Source organism: Leuresthes tenuis, unplaced genomic scaffold, assembly GCF_036924035.1.
Source record: "Leuresthes tenuis unplaced genomic scaffold, fLeuTen1.0.hap1 SCAF_13, whole genome shotgun sequence".
NCBI classification, from domain to species: Eukaryota; Metazoa; Chordata; class Actinopteri; order Atheriniformes; family Atherinopsidae; genus Leuresthes; species Leuresthes tenuis.
This window is the reverse complement of record NW_027325367.1, coordinates 31,547,478-31,568,844: the sequence shown is the minus strand read 5'-3', so window position 1 is coordinate 31,568,844 and position 21,367 is coordinate 31,547,478.

Sequence of the window (21,367 nt, the reverse complement as noted above, 5' to 3'; positions counted from 1 at the left end):
GTATGAGCTTCACTATTGAGACGGATCACAAACCCTTGGTCCCCTTGCTGAGTTCCAAAGCGCTGGATGAGCTTCCTCCTCAAGTCGTAAGATTTAGATTAAGACTGTTGAAATTCACATACAACATTGTGCACGTGCCAGGAAAGCAGGTCATCATGGCAGATACACTGTCAAGAGGTCTAGTAGGCTACACAGCCACACAGGAAGAGAAAGAGCTGGAGGCAGATGTTCAAATCTTTATGGACTCCATCAGACAGTCTCTCCCAGCCACTGAAGCAAGACTGCAACAGCTAGCCGAGAAGCAGAAAGATGACCCTGTCTGCAGTACAGTGAGTACTGTCAAACAAAATGGCCTGACAGAGTTCACTTGCCACCTGTTATTGGACCCTCCTGGTACGCGAGACAGTTCCTGTCTGTGGCCGGAGATCTTCTCTTTAAGGGATAGAGGATTGTCATTCCCGGCTCTTTGAGAGATGACATGCTTGACATCCTCCACCAGGGTCACCAAGGGATAGGAAAGTGCCGAGCCAGGGCCCGTCAGTCGGTCTGGTGGCCAGGGTTGTCAACAGAAATTAAGGGGGAGATGTTGTGTAAGGTTACTCTAACCTGTTACCGTATATACTTGGTTACGCCTCAGCCAATCAGGGAGCTGGTTGTTAGTATGTGGGCAATAGGAAAGTGACGTTGTGGTTGTATCCTATGCTACGAAGTCGGAAGTAAACAGTTAAGGGCAACTCACGCTATCTATCTCGTTATTATAATAGAAGGTTATAGTAACGTAACATCTGGAACGATGGATCTGGGCAATGACAGGGGGAGGGCAACCTTCCAAAACTGTTGGGTACGAATCCTTCAAAGAAACTAACAAGATCACTTCCTTCAGACGACTCCTTGAGGTTCAAGATTCTAAAATTGACGCATCTGGAATGACCCTCTAAATCTGCGACTTTTGTTGTCAGCTCGGCATTTGCTGTCTTCATCGCGGTTAGTTTCCTCTTCAGCGGTGTAATGTCATCCTCCAAGGTGGAGACACGGGCCTCAAATTCAGTTTAGTGTGCAGTGAGGGAGTAGGTAGCTGCCGCAACCTTATCAATGCGCTTGCAAGCATGCTGTCAACTTTTTCCTCCAGTATCTATTCGAAGCTGGTGAGGACCTGCTGGAGCATAGTTTGCATCCACTTGTCTCCTTTGGCAACGACAGTGGCAATGTTTTTAAGCAGCACTTCAGAAGAAAACTTGGGTAACTGACTTTTAGCGTTAGCAGCATGCTCGCTGTTAGTGTTAATCTAGTGTCTGATATTTACCACCTGTGCAAAGTTGTTTTGGGAAGTGATAAGAAGTCTACCAGCTGTGGAGGAGAGTCTCGAGCTAAATCAGGACATTCTGAGAATAACATACTCCCCAGTTAGTTTGTCCAAGAAGAGGCTCAATAGATACACACACACCATATCTGGTCTTTGTGCTTAGCCATGGGAACATGCAACATCTTCAAGGTCACTAAGAACAGGCAGATTCTACTTAACGAGGAGCGCACCCACAGCAAGTCAGAGATTTTAGGGAATGACACATCTCTCCAGACTTGATACATCATTCTGTAATTCCAGACCTGGTTGACAATAAAGGTTTCTGTGTTCGACCAAGTCTGTGTCAGCAGAGTTCGTCCTGCATCATCTACACACAGGCTGTTTGAAGGCGACCATCCCCAATACAGCACATTAGCCACACTCGAGTCAACAAGATCTTCTGAAGTATCCCGGGGCTGGTCAAGTTTTTGCTGTTTTGCAGACTTTGGCATTGCGAAGTGAAATTAAGAAGACAGTTTGATAAGTTTTTATGCAGACTCAGCTGGTGAAAGATAAGTTAATTAGTACTGAATCGGGGAGAGACGATGCCACGTTGCTTCTCGCTACCACACCATACCAGAAGTCCCCCGCTTCTAGGTAGTTCTTTAAAAAAATTGTTTTTGATTTAAAAAAAAAAAAAGAAAAATGCATGAATGGTCTGGAATAACCTACATCAATAATAGAAGAGACAGATATCAAGGCCATGGGTAATTAACATGTCCAAAGTGTGGCCTCTATTGTGTGTTGGTTTTGTGATATGCTGTTTAAAATTTAAAAACATTTAAGAACATTTAAGAATTCCCTGGCAGATGTGTCGGATTGATTGCAAATGTGTAAATAAAAATCTCCTAACATACTATCTCTATTAACACGTCTAATGATAAATGAAAGAATATCAGAAAGGTCAGAAATAAAAGAGGAGCAGAGTTTGGGTGGTTTGTAAACAGTCATTCTCAAGATAGGAGGACTGCTATAAATAAGAAAATGGTATTCAAAAGAGGATTATTCATTAAAGGTAATATCTTTAAAACCAAGACCTGAGGAAATTATTGTTGCTGTACCTCCAACTCGTCTTCCAGTCCTCACTGAATATTTGTACATAAAACTGGGTGGTGTGACGTCATTTAAATTAACTGGAGCATCTGTGCTGACCCAAGTTTCACTTAAAAACATGCAATCTTAATCTTGCAAAGTTATCTAGAATCAAATCATTAATAAAAAAATGTTTTGTTTAAAAGGGATCTTGCATATAAAAGAGCCAAAGGTCAAAGGTTTGAGGCAAGGTTTGTCTTAGACTGTTTTTTCAGAATGTGCACGTATTTTAGATTTCAATTTATTCAAGACTGGAATTAATGATACAGGACTGGAATTGACCATTTTGTTTGGGTGTGTGGATGCTGACTGCTGCTGAAGTATTGGTCCATACAGAAGAGGGAGGTGTGGGGGGCTGTGTGCTGGCTGTGGTTGTGCAAAGGAAGTGGAGGGTGTGGCATGGAAACAGTTAGTCCTGTGGAGCTGATTGCATGGCATGTTGTAGGTTGGATACCAGCATACATGAGCTTAATTGATTTTGGTGCAGACCATAACCTAAAAAATAAGGGGCGGTTCCAAAACAGGTTAAAATTGTCAATAAAATCAAGGTTCAAGTGTCAACTCCAAGCAGTCTGCTAAAATGTCCTGCTTTGTGGCTAAAAGTGGGCAGCGGGCTGCTGATTAAAAACAAACTTGCCACAGGTTTTTAAAAGATTCAAAAGGTCCTTAAAATCCCATTTGGACAGTTCAGGCTGTTGACGAGTGGCGCTGTGACGTGCACTACAACCCGTTTTACCGTGTCCAGGAGAGAGTGTATCAGTATGGGGAGCTTATGTAAAATAACTGGCACTGTGGCTCCAGGAAAACAGTGTGTGGTGGTGTTACAAAAATGGACATTTCTTACCAAGGAGTCTCCAACAATGAGGGTCCCACCCAAAGTGGAAATCACAAAGACCTCTTCTATTTGTTGTAGTGGATCGTCCACTTGGCCCTTATTCTGATTTTCTGTCTGAATTCTCAGTTTTAATCTCAGTTAATGCTGAGTACAGATAAAGTCATTGAAGTGAGTGACTTTAATATACAAGCAGATGTGAAAATGACAGCCTAAATATTAACTTTAATTCTATATTAGATTCATTTGGATGATCTCAAAGACCTACAGGCCTACTCACTCTCTTAATCATGCCCTTGATCTTGTGCTAATATATGGCATTGAGAGTGAACAGTTAACAGTGTTTCATCATAACCCTGTCTTAACTGACCATTTCTTGATAACCTTTGAGTTTACATTCGTTGACTACACAGTGCCTGAGACTAAATTTACTTTTAGTAGTGTCAATCAGAGAATATTGAAACCGAATTTAAAGAATTAATTCCATTATCATTCTCTTCACTGCCATGTACAACAACAGAGGATAGCTCCCTGCACTTTCTTCCCCTAAAACTTGATTGTCTTGTTGAGTGCTACAATTTCAATGTGTAGAACATTGGACAATGTTGCCCCTCTAAATAAACTGAGGCAATCAGTCGGAAGAGGTTGACTCCTTGATATAATTCACAGCTGTGTGCTTTAAGCAGATGGGAGCATCTACAATCCACTCACAAACTGTGGCGTAACTTGCCCGGCGTTGCCTTCCACCCTTAGTGAAACTATGGTCTCCATCAGTCATCCATCGCTCCCACGCCGCTTGCAGTCTCACTTTGAACGGCCGATTCACACCGATGTCCAGCGGTTGGAGTTCCTTTGTCAGGCCTCCCGGAATGATAGCAAGCTCAGAGTTAGTTTGCTTAACTTGTGTTTTCACATCGGCTGTGAGATGGGCACGCATAGAGTCACAGATCAACAGCGATGGCGATGCGTGGAAAAAACCACCTGGTCTTCTTACATACACCTCCCGCAGCCACTCTTTCATCATTTCCTCATCCATCCAGCCCTTTTCATTTGCCTTAATGATAACTCCAGCTGGAAACTTCTCTTTAGGCAAAGTCTTTCTCTTAAAAATCACCATCAGTTTCTATCCATTAGCATTGCAGCCTAGCACAACAGTAAAAGAAGACTTCTCGTACCCCGTTGTGCGTATCGCTACCGTGCTGGTCCCTGTCTTCTCCACAGTGTGACTCCCCGGGATGTCGAAAGTGAGCGGCACCTCATCCATGTTAGTGATGTGGCTGGGCTGGATGTGTTTATCAGTGATATGTTTAAAGCAGGAAGTTGGCCAGCTTTTCATTATAATCCGCTGGAAGTTGCTGCGCTACTGTAGTCCTGGTCCGGATGGAAAAATGGCACCGTTTCATGAAACGAAAGCACCAAGACGGACCTCCTTGGAAATGTTCGATTTTCATTTCTTCTGCTAGCGTTGCCGCTTTATGTCGAATGGTGACCGTCGAAACGCTTCTCCCACTCGTTCTTTGCTCGATTATCCACTGCTCGAGTCTTTCCTCCAACTCGGGCCACCACGCCTTATTTCCGCGGAAACTCAGCTGCGTCTTCTTCACCTGTCGGAGCTCGTTTTCCAGCTTCCTCCACTTGCGAACCATCGATTCGTTGATCTTAAATTCTCTCGCGGCTGCTCGATTCCCATGTTCCTCCGCGTAGCTGATGGCCTTCAGTTTAAACTGTGCTTCATAAGCGTGCCTCTTTGCCATTTTCAGGGTTGTTAAAACAGAGATGTTCTGCATAACGCACACACCTGTTCTTTTATATACCGGTACAATCAACACTCCCACTTCACCCTTTAACGTTCTCATGGTGTTCTCTACTACGTCCGCCTTACAACAACACACAGGGAGCACTGCACTATAAGGCGCGCTGCACATTTTGAAGAAAATCTAAAACTTTTATGTGCGCCTTATGGTCGTGAAAATACGGTATGTATATTGAGAGAAATCAAAAACTTTGTTTTGAGTCCATTGGATGTGTATTTAGTTCAGTTTAAATCAAACTTGCAAAAAGAGTTACACAATCAGAACAATAATTTTATCCTTTTTTCAGTGACAGTTATTAGTTTGAATGAACAACTGCATGTTACACTTTTTTCAGTGTAGTGCTTGTCTGTGTCGTTTCACGTCATATTCACCTCCGTGTGAAATGGAAAAATGACTCAAGCAAACTTCTCCCAAAACTTTCCCAGACTCGCCTTACATTGGTTTCACCCAGGGGAAGATAGTTTCCCAGTCTTTGTTGTAGCTGCAGTTTCTTTCCTTAGTTGTACGAGTCGTGCTTTCCTCCTTTTCCGACCTTATCTGGCGCTGCATGCCGGTGCCGTTCTGACCTGATTTGCATTGTTTTTTTTGGCGGGCGCGCCCTTACGCTTAGTTTATACTCCTCCATAACGTTGACGGTGTTGACGTGACGTCTTCATTGAGCATTCTGCAAGTTCTGCGTCGAGGGAACACGTTGCTCTGCAATTCACGATGCCAGTAGAGAGGTGTGGCTGTGTGTTTGTGTGGTTTCAGGGGTTATAGCTGAATCCTTGCTTTTTCTTCCGGTCACAGTTAACAACAGTACACAATGGCAACCGAGGTGAAGCAGCTGTATTTACAGTTGGAGCTTATCAGTATTGAAGAACAAATGCTTATATTGCAAATCTTGAAGTGTAGGCAACAGAGAAGACGTTAGCGGAGGTGGTCTGTACGACCACTAAACCGGTCGAGGCTGGGAACGGGTGAATTTACAACAATGGTTGTGAATTTACAACCTGGATGAACAAATGCACTTTCTATAATTTCGAATCTCAATGAGCTTCTTCACCGTGTACAGCCATTAAGACTGGAAAAAGCAACTGTCAGAAATTACGTTCTGAGCAGACCAATCACAGCCCTTACGGCCCGCATCTACGCAACGTGTAGTCAGAATTTTTTGGAGGTGCACGTCAGGCTCAACTTAACTATGTCGAAATGATGGAGAAGAATAAACTACCCTTCAACCTGTGTTCGCGTTCCCGTTTGAATGACATGATCAAACAGCCCACCCCGCCCCCTGATGACAGCCCTCACTGCTTTCTCCACACAGCCATTTGATAAATGCCAGATTATAAAACACACATTTCAAAAGTGGAGTCTGACTGTCAATAATAATGTGGGACAACATCTCAATTTGCAGGACGTGTGAAAATGAATGAAAATGCGTGACTGCCCCCCACAAAGCGGGACATCTGGCCACCCTAACTCTCTACCTTTTAAGATAAGGCTTAAAACTTAGTCGCCTTTTGCATCTTCAGTATGGGAAATTGTTTCGGAAGGAAAATGTTTTTGGGGAATCTGTTGATTTCCTTAGCTAGTCTACTTTCCTTTAATTGATTTTATTTTTATTAATTGGATGAAACTGGAAACTAATTAATTGGATTTTATTTGATTATGATTGTATAACAATGAATTTGATTCTAATTGGCTTGAATTTAATTGTAACTTTGAGGTTCTTTGAGATGTCATTTGTTGTGATTATGCAGCAATTTTCTCTCTGCCATACCCACACTCACACAATGGATCAGAGGCAACATGAGGTTCAATGTTTTGCCCAAGGACACTTGGTCATTGGGAAGTCAGGCATTGAACCACCAACCTTCTGATTGGCAGATGAACAATCCTGAGCCACAGCAGTATTGACGTAATCCCACCATTCTCAAATATATTTTGTATTTACATTTACTTTACAAGATAGGAGTGTAAACAGAAGGCAGGCAACTTTGGGGAGACAGTTATACTGACCTAAACAAACAACCATAACCTAAAACATGAAAAAGGACAACATTTTTACAAAAAAGCAAAACATTTTTTTTATGAGATGGTATAGATTCTGAAAACCTCTCTGTTAGCTGATTCTTTCAAAATCCAGAATATGCTGGAGGGATAATGTTCCTGTGCTGGATGTATTGTTTTGTTCCATTTCATTTCCATTTGGCTTTGTTTTGATCCAAGCAGAGAAAGCACTCCTAGGGGAAAACGCTGTTTGTTTCTCTGGCCAAAGGGAGACAATGCGGCACCAGATGGGGTCTGGGTGTACAGTGTGCTCAGTGGAAGAGTGGGAGGAGGTGGTTCTGGGGTGCACACAGATAACCAGCTATCAAAAAGTGAAAGCCCAGCTCACGCAGAAGGCTTCTGAATGTCATGGTCTGTGCTCTGTCTCGCCCGCATCACCATCTATCTTTAGGGCAGCAAAGTGAAATCTCTACATGCTTCTGGCATCAAGCTGCTTCCAATCTCTTGTTGGGGATTTTTTTATTAAAGTTGTTGTGTCAGTGGCAACAACGTATTGAAGGTGGCATGGATTAGTTTGAGAGAGTGAAATAAATTGTAAAGTGAACTTAAGCAACATGTTAGTGAGTGCGCATGACAAACACACACAGCTCTAAAGCCTCCTATTTAATATAAATGCCTTTTTTTTTTGTTGAGTTTATTGATAGGTTTTGGTTTTCACCAACTGTACAGTAATGTTTGGTTTCTATTGTCATAAATGTTGCAGTTTAGATTTTATCTGTATGCCTCTCAAGACTGTGATAACCATCTTGTTAGGTCCATGAACCTCTTAAGGTATCACAACAACGAGGCCAATTTTCATAATCATTATTCATTGGTCCTCAGAGAGAGCTTAGCTATGCTAAGCTCATGACTGCAGAAGTGATTTGTCTAGTGAACCGCAAGATACTGTAATTCTTTTATTTATGGGGGTCATTAAGTTCGGAAAATCTTTCTTCACTGTTAGCTCATCTACATGGTGTCATCTAATACTATAATACTGAGGCTGTATGTACACACCACTTAAAAATCCATCTTAGGCATTTCTCTCACTTTCCATTACTTTCAAAGAGCCATTACTGAAATAGTAAAAAGAAAGATAAGACCAAATTAGTGTTTACCTTCTTGAATCTGAAGACGTACCTATTTAAAACAAAGCTCTTATGAGGTAGACATTTCTGTATATGTTGTTTATGTTTATGTTTATGTATTTAGCAGACGCTTTTATCCAAAGCGACTTACAAATGAAGATTTAACAAGCTATATAAAGCTAACAATAAACTACATAGAAGGAACCTGACTATGTCAGAGGTGACAGAGTAGAGATAGGGTGTAGGCATAGAAAGAAGTGCAGAAAGATAAAGTGCAGAGATAGAGGGGGTAGGGAAGTACAAGGTATGTGCTAGGATAGGACATGCTCTCTGAAGAGCTGGGTTTTCAAGAGTTTCTTGAAGATAGACAGGGACGCCCCTGTTCTGGTAGCGCTCGGTAGGTCATTCCACCATCGTGGGACGACACATGAAAAGAGTTTGGATTGTCTTAAGCGTGGTGTAGGCACTGCTAGACGACAATCCTGGGACCAACGGAGGGACCGAGTTGTGACATAAGCCTTTGCAAGAGCATTCAAGTAGATGGGAGCCATTCTATTAAGCACTTCGTAGGCTAACATCAGTGACTTGAATTTGATGCGGGCGGCTAAGGGTAGCCAGTGGAGTTCAATATATATAGTATCAGTATATATAGTGGATGATATACATTTTTTGCATGATATTTCACTTTTACCATTTTTATTTTTTATTCTTCAACCTTCAAGACTGAAAATAGAGATCCATCAAGTAGAAATTTCTCACAATCAGAAACATATTTTCATAGTATGTCATGACTATATTAAGGCTGCCATCAAGATAATCAGATTTCTCACTCGATTTGAGGTATTCTTCTGTTTTTACTGATAAGTGTAAAATATGGAATGTTTGGAGTGCCACAGAAAAGAATGATAAAAAGAATGGGGAAACATAGTAGAAGAATTAATTAAATAGTAAATGTGGAAATAGACTAGTATATTTCACATAATCTAAATGATGTATGTGTGATTGATTTATTGATTTTATTCTAGTTTTCCATTTTTCCCACATTAATTTAGCTTTTCTGTTTTTCTACTTCAATTGCTATCACTTGTTATTTTTCAATATTTTTTGCTTTAACAATTACCATATTACATTTCTTGTTTCGCAGTTCCTTTTGTCTTTAATGCTGTTGATATTAATTTAGCTTTTTTCTGTATATTTCTCAAATGCATTTACTATTTCATTAGTGTTGCTTTTATTTCTCAGTAGCATTTGCTGTCCCTTTAGCTTTTGTTATTTCTGATTTTCCTTTTCTCCAAATTGCTTTCTTTAAATTTCCTACTTTGCAAAACATAATCTGAGCCATCAACATGTATAGCCTGACAGTAATGCACTACTAGTATAATATCAGATAGTGTACTGCTATAATAACCTAGCCAAAAGAAGACATAAAAGCAACTGATATCATGACAAAAAAAAAGGCCCTATGTCTAGAGGGTTTCACCCCAAGTCCAGCATGCTAAGACTGTACATTGATCCACAGGAAAGAGGCTGGGGATTTACGGAAGATAGGAGCCATTATCCAGGATGAAACAACAAAGACCCAGGAGTATATCATCTGCATGATGTTCCAACAGACCAGCAAGTATCAAATACATTTGTTTTTTGCAAGCTAAACAATGTTCTAAGGGATTATTATTATTAACGATTAGAAGCAACATCTTTCCACCTTGAAGTTAAATTCTGCTTAAAAATGGTATCTTCCTATTACAAATGCAAATCATATTTTGGGAAAATGTCATACCAGAAATGTGAGACTTAGATATGAGAATGTAATACGAGATAACAGCCAAGCAATTGCTCTCAATGAATAATGTTTGTCTGGTGTTGCTACAGAAAAGGTGAGATTTTCCTAAATTACAACAGTTCCTACTTAACACTAAGAGCTTAAATAAAGACAGCTGGACTTCTTGGATCTTGAAGACATTTCATCTCTCATCTGAAATGCTTCTTCAGTTTACAAACTGAGTGGCATCATATGTGCAGTAACAGTGCAGCAGGAAGGGTGCAGACCTCTATGAAGGAGAGACCGAACAACAGCTCTACAACCTGAACAGTTTGACTTGGCATTTAGGTAACAAATGATAATATCTTATTTGGTAATAAAGCACCAATGGACTGCCATTACAGTAAGATTGATGCTGTTAATGTCACCGATACCGTATTTGTACGAAAAAAGCTCAAATAAAGACAAAAAAAAAGGCAACAATAGAATGCACAACCCATAAATAACACGTCCGTCCCAGCACAGAAATTGTATAGACAAGGAAAAGCATTTCAAATCATTCATTAATCCAAAAAAAGACCCCATAGGGTCTTCCTTTACATTATCTCTCAATCGGTTAATATGAAATCATGAGACACAATTCAGTTTTTTTAAATCTAGCAAATTAGAAACATTTCAGTGTATGGGGCAATTCAGAATTGCGGGTATATTTCAAGTTTAGACAAAAATAAGAAAAAAATGTTGTTTTTTCATTAAACCTTTTTTATCCTCATAGAAAATACTTTAACTGTAACATTTCCAGCATTCACCAAGCTTAAACATGTACGATTTTAAATATTTGATCTGAAAATCCTCGTACTAACAGTAAAATCAGTCAACTCTGTTGCAGACAAGTTAGGGTAAATACTTATAGTACTCAAACGGTGATCGAACAGAGTTGACATGAATAACGGAGTTGACAAACCATGCGTAAAAGACCAAAAAACAGTAACATTAAAACCATCTTTTTTAAATGTAAAAACATTTCATAGCAACTTGCACATCTGAAAATCTATAAATTCATCACTTTGAGCAATAAGAACATAAAATTGCTCAGCACAAGTTTTCTACTTATATCGCAAAACTGCCACCTCCCTCACTCCCTCGAAAAATGAATCACTGGCGATTTCAGCCCATATTTCGTTGTCTATTTCAACATGGCGCCCTGTCACTTGGGTTGGTTGTGGGATGATTCTGAGGACATCATCAAAGAGATACCACAAAGTATCCTCACGGTTAGGCCTGAAGAACGTTTCTTTTTTTTCCCCACCATGTGCATGCATGTGACTTTTGCGTCTCACTGCTACGTTGTGTCTCACTGACCTCAACGATGGTCCCAGGGTAAAAATCATCATCATATTTAACGACACACCACTGTCCAGTCATATCTTTTCTCTCCCACTTGATTTCTCCTGTTGTTTGTCGCTCTTCAGTGGTATCAGAGAGGACGGGCTGAACATCAAATTCAAATCTCTGAGTTGTGACATGTACACTCAAGGATCTGTTTAGTTGAGCAGGGACAGCTGACATCTCTGTAGATGACCTTTCCTGGTGCTTGAGTGATCATTTGATGGAGGCGCATCGTGGAAGGAACCACTGGGAATTGTTTGGGTATCTTCTGCACAGCTTTGTTCACAGCCTCCCCCTCAATGTAGAACAGCTGTATAGAGATCTGGACACTCAACAGACTGTCATACAATTGCTTGGCATTTGGAATGTATTTTCCTTCACTGAATAGTCTGTCAGCTGTTCTTTTTAAAACCCCACCCACTCTGTCTGGAGCCCCTTTCCTGTAACCAGCTTCAAAGAAGCTCCATGTGCCCTTCTGAAAGCCCTGCTTAAAAAGCTCTGTGCTAAACATATAGAAGTTGCCCTTCTGGCGATACTGGGTGTAAGGTCCATCGCTAAAGAAATGAACCACATTGACTGATGGATAGTGTGTTTTCACACGATCTAACACAGGGGACATGTGTGTCCATATGGCAGGTGAACTTCTCTCTTTTGATGCTGAGGTAGTCGTGAAGCACAAATGTTTGTCCACTCCATCCACAAGAAGGATTCCTGTGTGCAGAGTTGCCTGCTGATGAGAAGATGAAAAATGAACAGCCTGAATCTCTGCTGACGATTTGCAAGCATTTTCTAAAAAGTCGATGTGAATCAAACACTCATGAGATGTCATACTTTTCTTGAGCTCACGGTAGTGGTTGTATTGTGTTTCAATGTTGAACTGATGCCTTGTGAAGACTCTCAGCTGATTCTGGAACATTTCAATCATATGTTCTAGAGAACTCTCCATCTCTTTTTCCATTCGGACTGGCTGTGATTCTTTCTGACTTTCTTTCTCATTTTCTTTGTTTTTCTTCCTCCTTTCTCCCAGATCAGTTCTCCACTGAGCAAATCTTACTGGAGCCTCAGCATCATAGTCATGGTTGAGGTGATAGACAATGCTTCTGCATTTTGGACATTTGTCGTACATGCATTCTTTGCTTGCAGGATCACAGCATATTGAGTTGGCAATGACTTCCATGTCAGTCGTCTCAAGAAGTTGAAGTGTATGAAGCTTCTGCACATTGAAAGATAAGTTTTCATGCTCTTTACGGAGACAGGTTTCTCTGTCAGAAATCTATGGGTGAACAACCCAAAAAGGACGCATGTGTATGACAGCTGACTTGATGGATATTCAAGAAGAAATTTATGATGAAGATTTTTTTAAGGTATCATTTAGAAACCTTTTCCGCATTTTTAATTTCCTCCTATTTATGGTTTGTTTTTTTCCCGCAGTTAAGCGGCTGACATCATCGCTAAAGAAAAATTCCTCTACCTTCTTTTGAAGCTTGATCCCAGCCCTTACGGCCTGCGTCTACGCGACGTGTAGTTAGAATTTCTTGGAGGTGCATGTCAGGCTACGGCGTAGGGGTCGTCGTCGTAGCTACGGAGAAGTATAAACTACGCTTACTATCCCGATGGCGTCTGTGTTTGCACCGAGGGAGAAAAGTCAAGAAATGTGTACAGTTACATGCACGTCAGCCCAAAATGTATTTGCATCCACAGAGTAAGAATGAGATTAAAATCATGTATCATTGTCGGTGTTTCACAATCAAATGAAAACAGCTGTTTTGGGCTTTGAATCATTTCTCTGAACAAATCACTAAATTAAAAAAGTTGCTCTTTGAAATCAGTACATTTCCATAAAGAAATCCAGATTTAAGTGCACTCTGAAGAGGCTGCAGTAATGTCTTAAGAAAACCCTCAAAGATGCCAACCGAGATTTATTACTGTACATTTAATTTCTCATGGAAGAAACTTTCTGTGCTTTGACCTGTGTGAAACATGCTGAAAGACTTTCAAAAATACTGAATGAATAAGTCTGCTTCTGCATGAGGTGAAGAGGAGGCACATGAGAAATGTCTTCTCACCTAACCTCTTAGGGGCGGAAAAGCTGCTTGTAGCTATTACACACTATCATGCTGAGTTCCTTTGGACAATGCAGGATGAGCTGCACAGAGCCCCAGTGCTCCTCTAACTCATAATCAAGGTATCACATCAGGGCTTATCATGTATCACAACTGCATGGAAATGATACAATCAGTTGTAATTATTGTACTACAAGTTTCAATGATTCTCTTCAATTATATTTAGGCAAGTAGAGTACAGGAGCTGCACATACAGTTACATTTTAGCTATGTGTTTTCATGCTGATGCAAATTAAACCTAACTCCTATATAATTACACAATGATTTCCCAGAATCTGAATAATGCGTAAAGGGGATTTTACACCTATAGAAAATGTTTTTATGTTATTTCCTTCTATAATATGCCTCTCCAGTTGCCACACCTAGGTTTGAGTTTAAACGCACTATAGTGTGAAAATATTGTGCCAAAATTACACATGAGATTTTTTTAAATTATCTCTAAAACGATTTGATACAAACCTTTATACTAATGCAAAACATAATTCTGAATAATCTAAATAAATCTACCTGAGTGGCAAAAGCAATCTCAAGATAAAGTTAAAGACAAACCAAGAGGAGGATGAATCGATCAAATAGGAAATTTAGAACCTGGGTTTTACTGCCACAGACTTGGTTTTTCTTACATCTTAAAGAAATATGGAAAATAGCATACATCAGCTATAATGGCAGTGAAATTCTTTCTGGCAGTCATGACACGGAATTTGAAATTCTGCAGTTGCAAATGACTACTAAAACCTGGCTCTGTGAGAGATAGATTATGCTTAGTTTATACTCTTCTATAATGTCGACGTGATGTCTTCATTGAGCATTCGAAGTTCTGCGTTGAGGGAACACGTTGCTCTGCAATTCTTCATGCCGGTAGGGAGGTGTGGCTGTATGTTTGTGTGGTTTCAGGGGTTATAGCCGAAGCCTTGCTTTTTCTTCCGGTCACAGTTAACAACAGTAAACAATGGCAACCGAGGTGGAGCAGCTGTATTTTCAGTTGGAGCTCATCTATATTGAAGAACAAATGCTCATATTGCAAATGTTAAAGTGCAGGCAACAGAGAAGACGTTTGCAGAGGTGGTCTGTACGACCACTAAACCGGCCGAGGCTGGGAACGGGTGAATTTACAACACTGGTTGTGAATTTACTGGTGTGTTCCATAACTTGTTCCTTGTTCCATAACTGTTGCACAGCAATTTACCTCGAAAATCCCCCAAATGCGGCATCTACGTGTATATATCTATGAGTTCAATGTCTGGACAGCATATACCCTCTCCTTAACGGTCACATTGCGAGGGTTAACCCATCTCTGATTAAATAGCGGGATAATACCCCCACCTTTCCACTTACCACTCATACTCAGATCTCGATCTGCTCGTACAGTGTGAAGTGTGAAGTTTTCAATCGCTTCCTTCCTAATACCTTTGATGAGCAATGAAATAAGAAACTTACTTTTTCTGCCGGCCGGCTAAGTTTTTATTCTGCGTTGCAAGGAAAAAGATCAGTCCACACCATTCAGCGGCAATGGTATGAAGAGATACAAACAAAAGGAATACAGAGCATTTATACCTGAGGTGGGGGCTTTGTTCTTTAGATGTGTAACAACATCTCCAGAGGGGGGCAGGATGCAGTCTTGATGATAATTAAGAAACAGGAGGTTAAAACAATTATCTTGTCTGAGTGTTAATTAAGAGGTAAATAGTTTAAAACAATTAGCGTGTCTGGGTGATACAAATGGTTAATGTGGATTGGAGAGTCTGTCAGTCCTGAGACATAAAATTTACCATCACAATTCTCCCTTTTGATTATTAATTAATCACTAACAGAAAACAAAATTAAGAAAAATAAAATGGATGAAAACTAAATGCAAGAGAATACTTAAGTATCCGGTACGCTATTTCAAGCAGATTTGAAAATGTATCATCGTGGTAGTTGATTAGAGCAGAGAAAATACTAACAAAGCAAACAAAACAACCCAAAAAAGAACAAAACAAAATGAAATAAAATTTTACAAAATGTTATCAAAGTCAGAGTCTTAGCTGGGGTAAAATATCGGGGTCAGGAATATGAAGAGAGGTTGAATTTTGATCAGCATTATTGGCGTTCACCTGAACATATGTGGAGGAATGAGGCATCTCTTTCATGAGTATTGTTTATTGATTATTGTTAAAAACCATGCTGGCCATCCTTGGCCCAAAGATTTCAGCCAAGGGAACCATGAGTCATTTATTACCGGAGGGAGTTGAATGGCATCTTTCATGTGTTTGATAATGTTGGTAATGTTCTCATATTCGTCGGAGTGGTTGTCTTCAATTCCAGAGGTCAACGTGACCGTGTTCACATCTGACAGCATGTTAAGTAGGGCGTCATGTGGGTCTGGTGGCCCATTGACTATGATTGTCTGTACATATCCGAGCTTGGATATTCAATTCCACACCAATACATGCCTGCATCAGTGGGTTTGACATCAGAGATGGTGATCTGGGCTCCGTTGGAATTTGGAAGTTTTGTTATTGTGAAGCGGGGATTTCTGTTTGGAGCAATGGTTTTGTCAGTAGTGGCAACGATCAAGTGCCAATCGTGTGGGCCGCAGGGGTCTCTGCACAGGTATTTGTCATACTTGGCATAATATGCCTGAACTCGTCCTGATCGCCAAATTTCAGGGTAAACGAGGCAGGTGAATGTTGCACTTTGTCCTTCTGTCAAAGTGACAGTACAGGCAGGTTTGTAGGTGTAAGCCTCCATCAGCTGCGTCAAACATGACAGCATCAGAATCAGGTGATGCATGGTGGAGATTGGTGGAAAACGTTTAGTTGGTGTTCGTTGAATTTACAGAGTTGTCCTCCTCGGCGTCTGTGCGTCCTTGCACCGTCCTCCTCGGCCTCTGTTCGTCCTCGTGTCGTCCGTCCTCCTCGGCCTCTGTTCGTCCTCGTGTCGTCCGTCCTCCTCGGCCTCTGTTCGTCCTCGTGTCGTCCATCCTCGTCCGTCCTCTTTTCGTCCTCGTGTCGATCAGCTTGGCAGCTGGGCTCCTCCGTTGGCTCGGGGATCTTCCTGCAGTGGCTGGCGTGAATCCACGTTGCCCTCTCGGCTATCTTCACAGCGGTATGTGTCGTCAGAAGCACCTGGAATGGACCTCGCCACCGTTTGGAATGCCAGTGCTTCCTTCTTAGGTCCTTTATCACCACCCAGTCGCCAGGCTGGAAGTCATGCAGTGATGTGGAAGCTGGTGGTGAGAGGGCTGATTTCACCTGCTGCGAGATCTGAGAGAGAATGGAGGATAAGTTTTTGCAATACTGTAACATATTGTCCTCACATAGGCCAGTGGAGGGGAGTGGCCTGGTTACAGGTTCTACTCCCAGAGATGGAGGTCTGCCAAAAAGAATTTCAAAGGGACTCATGTTTACTCTAGATCGTTTCTTCATCCTCATATGCATTAGAACAATAGGCAAGGCTTTTGTCCATGGCAGTCCTGTTTCCTCACAACACTTGGCCAATTTAGATTTTAGAGTGCCATTTTCTCGTTCAACAGCACCTCCGCTGGCGGGGTGATATGCACAATGTTGTCTGAGGTCAATAGTGAGAAATTCACTGATTTGGGTTATGGCAGAATTGACAAAGTGAGAGCCATTATCGCTGCTCAGTTTAGTTGGTATTCCCCAACTGGGAATAATCTCTGTTAGCAGAGCCTTTGTTACCACTTGGCTACTCTGGTGTTTTGCTGGAAATACTTCAATCCATTGTGACCACATGTCAACTATTACTAGGCAGTACTTCTTTCCTTCTGCTGGTGACAGTTCTCTGAAATCCATCATTAAGTGTTCGAATGGTCTGTCTGGTGATGGGTGAGCGGCGTGTGTGATTATTTTGGTTTTACCTGCGTTATGCGTTGCACAAACCATACACGATTGACAGAACTTCTGCGCATGAACTGAAAATCCTTTGGTGAACCAGTGTTGGGTTATGGCATCCATCATCCCCCCTTTTGACACATGGTCCAAACCATGTGTCAATTTCGCGAAATGAGGGAAAAAATGTTTAGGCAGGCAAGGTTTATTATCAGGTCCTCGCCACACATCTTCCTCTTGTGTGGCACCGCAGCGGCTCCACAGCGCTTTTTCCTGTGGAGTGGCAAAAGACTGTACAGCTGTAAGAGATGTGGGAATAAAGTCAGGAATTGATACCAACAGAGTATCAGTTAATGTTGATTGGAGAGTGGCTCTTTTTGCAGCAGCATCGGCCCGTGCATTTCCTTGAGAAACAGGATCTGTGTGGTTAGTGTGAGCAAGGCATTTACAAACGGCAATAGACTTTGGGAGCAAAATGGCATCAAGAAGAGCTGCGACTTTGTCATGATGTAGAATGGGTTTGCCGTTAGATTTTAGGAATTGTCTGTGTTTCCACAGAGTGCCGAAATCATGCACAACACCAAACGAATATCTGGAATCAGTGTAGATGGTTACTGCTTTGTTGTTAGCTAGTCTGCATGCCTCTGTCAAAGCTATCAGTTCTGCCGCCTGTGCCGAATAGTGAGGGGGGGAGTTATGCTGGAGAGAAGAGTTTCATGGTTAGTGACAACAGCAAACCCAACTCTGTTGTGACCAGTTTGTGGGTCCCGTGAAGCTGATCCATCTACAAAGAGAACCAAATTAGGATTTGTTAATGGTGTTTCTTGTAGATCAGGCCTTAGTGAGCAAGCCTGTTGGAGGACGGCAACACAGTTATGCTGTTCTCCATCGTCTGGTGTGGGGAGCAGAGTGGAAGGGTTTAACACATTAAAGCGTTTGACAGTAATGTTAGACATTTCTAAAAGTACTGTGTTATATCGTAGCCAGCGTGCTGTGGAGAGATGGGAAGTTTTTTGTTCAAGTAGAATCATGGACACAGCATGTGGGACCAGGAGAGTTACATCAGAATACCCCACAATGTCTCTGGAGGCCATAACTGCCTTTTCAGCTGCCACCACAGATCTGATACATCTTGGGAGACCTGCAGCCACGGGGTCCAGTTTTGAAGAAAAATAAGCTACAGGCCGCAGCTTATTTCCATGATCCTGCAACAAAACAGAAGTCATACATCCATCTTTTTCATCTACTGTTTGAGTGAACGGTCTGGTAGGGTCAGGCAGGCCCAAAGTTGGAGTGCTTTGTAAGGCAAGTTGTATTTCTGTGAAAGATTGTTCTGCTTCAGGAGTCCATTTGATCTCGTGTTTTCCTTGCAGGCCTTTGCCATGAATGAGGGAGGCAAGTGGAGCTTCAAGAATGGCATAGTTAGAAATGAATTGTCGACAGTAAGAGCACATACCAAGAAATGACATCATCTACTTCTTTGTGATGGGTTTTGGAAGGTTCTGAATTGCATCAACTCTTTTCGGTGAAAGAGTTTTACCTTCAGAAGTGATGACATGACCTAAGAAGACAACCCTTTCCTGGACAAATTGGAGTTTTGTCAAACTGGCTTTGTGACCAGTTTTTGCCAGATGTTTCAAGAGTGTGACTGTGTTGGCTTCGCACTGCTCTTTAGTCGGACTGCAGATCATGTGGTCATCCACATACTGTAGCAAGGCAGTGCCTGGGGAGAGAACAAGAGATTCTAGACTTTGTCTGAGAGCCTCATTGTAGATGGTGGGACTTTCGCAGTATCCTTGGCACAGACGTGTGAATGTGTAGCCTCGCCCATTGAAGTTGAATGCAAACCAGAATTGGCTGTCTGGGTGGATTAGAACACTGAAGAAGGTGTTCGAAAGGTCCACCACTGAAAAGAATTTTGCATTGTTTGGAACCTGAGACAAGATGGTGTAAGGGTTTGGAACATGTGGGGCCCTGGGTTGGACTGCTGCATTAACTGCTTGCAGATCCTGAACGAAACGCCATTCTGTTGGTTGGTCTTTATCTCTGATCTTCTTGACAGGAAACAAAGGTGTGCGTACCGGCGAATCATTACATGGAACAATTACTCCTGTTGTCTTAAGAGACTCAAAGACTAGTGTGATGGCTTCTTGTTTAAGTGGATATTGAGCCTTGCAAGGTCTAAAGTCAGATTTTCGAGTGATGATAACAGATTCACAATCTTTGATGAGGCCTACATCATATTTACCGACAGCCCAAAGTGTCTTAGGAACGTCTTGTAGGGCTGCGATATGTGTGGATTGATCTTCGGACAAACAAGAAAAAGCTTTGGAAGTAGTTCTGGGTATCAGCTGGATTGTTCTTTGTGCGTGCACAACAGATGTCAACCTTTTTGAATAGCACTGCAGTGTAGGTGAAAAAAGGACAGATCAGATATTTCTTGCCAATCGGCTGCACGCTTACATGACGCCACAAATTACCCCAAATCTTCCCAATTATCTGATGTGTGTTTTGCAAGAGGGATGTGTGGGACTGAATAGTCCATGGTGTACATGTTACGTTGAGCTGGTGTGAGAGAGACTGACACAGCACATTTATGTTCTGTCCAAAAAATGTGTGTCAGTGTTAGTTTGTCAAACCTCTCCCTTAACCAGCTTTCCTCGTATGATTCGTCAGATTCTGGTGAAGGATGGGAGGTACACTGCAGGTCCTCTTTGGCCATGAAGTCTGTTGAGGCTGTTGAAATGATGTTTTTTGCTGAAACAAACTCAGGGAAGGTTGTTAGTGGTTTTAGTTGCCATTGATATGCATATGTCATGTTCGATGTGTGGAAGACAAAGGACTTTGGTGCCAGGTCAGCTGTGGGAGCTTCTGGGGTTGGGATTAGACAAAGGCTTCATTTACACATCCAGTTCCTGCCTGTCAGGTTACTGGGACAGATTTTAGAAAGCAAATTTTTTTTTATCAGTTTCTCTTCTAGTTTTTCCGTTTTTCTTTGTTTTCTTTCCATAAATTTTAATATTTTAAGCTTTTATCCCCAAATCTCTTTTTTCATAATTTCCACAATTGGTCCCTCCACAGACTGAACCGCTTCTACGGAAACTTTACTCCCCATTCTGAATGAAGAGGTTGTACGACGAGAGCCAATTAGTTATGCTACAACTGGCAAAAGCGACATTTCGAGTTCAGCTTCAAATGACGAACAAAGCTAACTGTTTGATTGCTACAAACAGATAAACAGCGACATTTCTATTTCAGCTCCAAATGACGAACAAAGCTGGGCCAATTTGTTGAGCTACAAATGGCAAAAGCGACGTTTCGATTTCAGCTCCAAACGACAGAAAAAGCTAGCTGTCTCAATAAGTTACAGACAGCTAAAAAAGCTGGCCAACTGTGAAGACTGTGAAGAAAGAAAATGCATTAAGTAAATATTTCAACACTCACCAGACGAGTTTCGCTGAACTCTGTTCTTGGAACCCCGGTGGCAGCGACTCAGGAAGTGTTACCGGTTAGCCCTCCCGTCTCACAAATTAATCGAGGTTCGGAGGCTGGAAATGATCTATTTCTCCAGGATGGCCTGTCTGTCACAGTTTAGTCATCCAACCATCAGTAATTTTCCATTGATCCTGCTTCTGCCCCACTCAGCCTGTCAGCCACACACACCTCATCAGTTCACTCCACTCACCTGTGCACACAGCTGCCTCTCATCACATGCAATCAGCCCAGCATATAGTCACCAGCTCCACACTCTATCCTTTGCCAGATTGTTCTTTGCCATGCATGTCTTTCCAGCGTTCTCCTGCCAGCTTTACCGGTACCGACCTCGCCTGTCCCTGATTCCGTGCTTTGTCTGCCTCCTGGTAATTCGACCCAGCCTTCTGTCCCTGACCAAGAACTTTGCCTCTCCTCTCCTGATTCCTGTTTGCCGGTTTCTAAACCGTTTGTCTGTCTGCCAGAGTCTCAGTAAAGCCTTGAACTTTTTACCACTGTCTTCTGACTCCTTTGTACTGCAATTGGGTCCATACACCACCCGTTACACTGTCGCTTTCCGTGCCTCGTCCTGA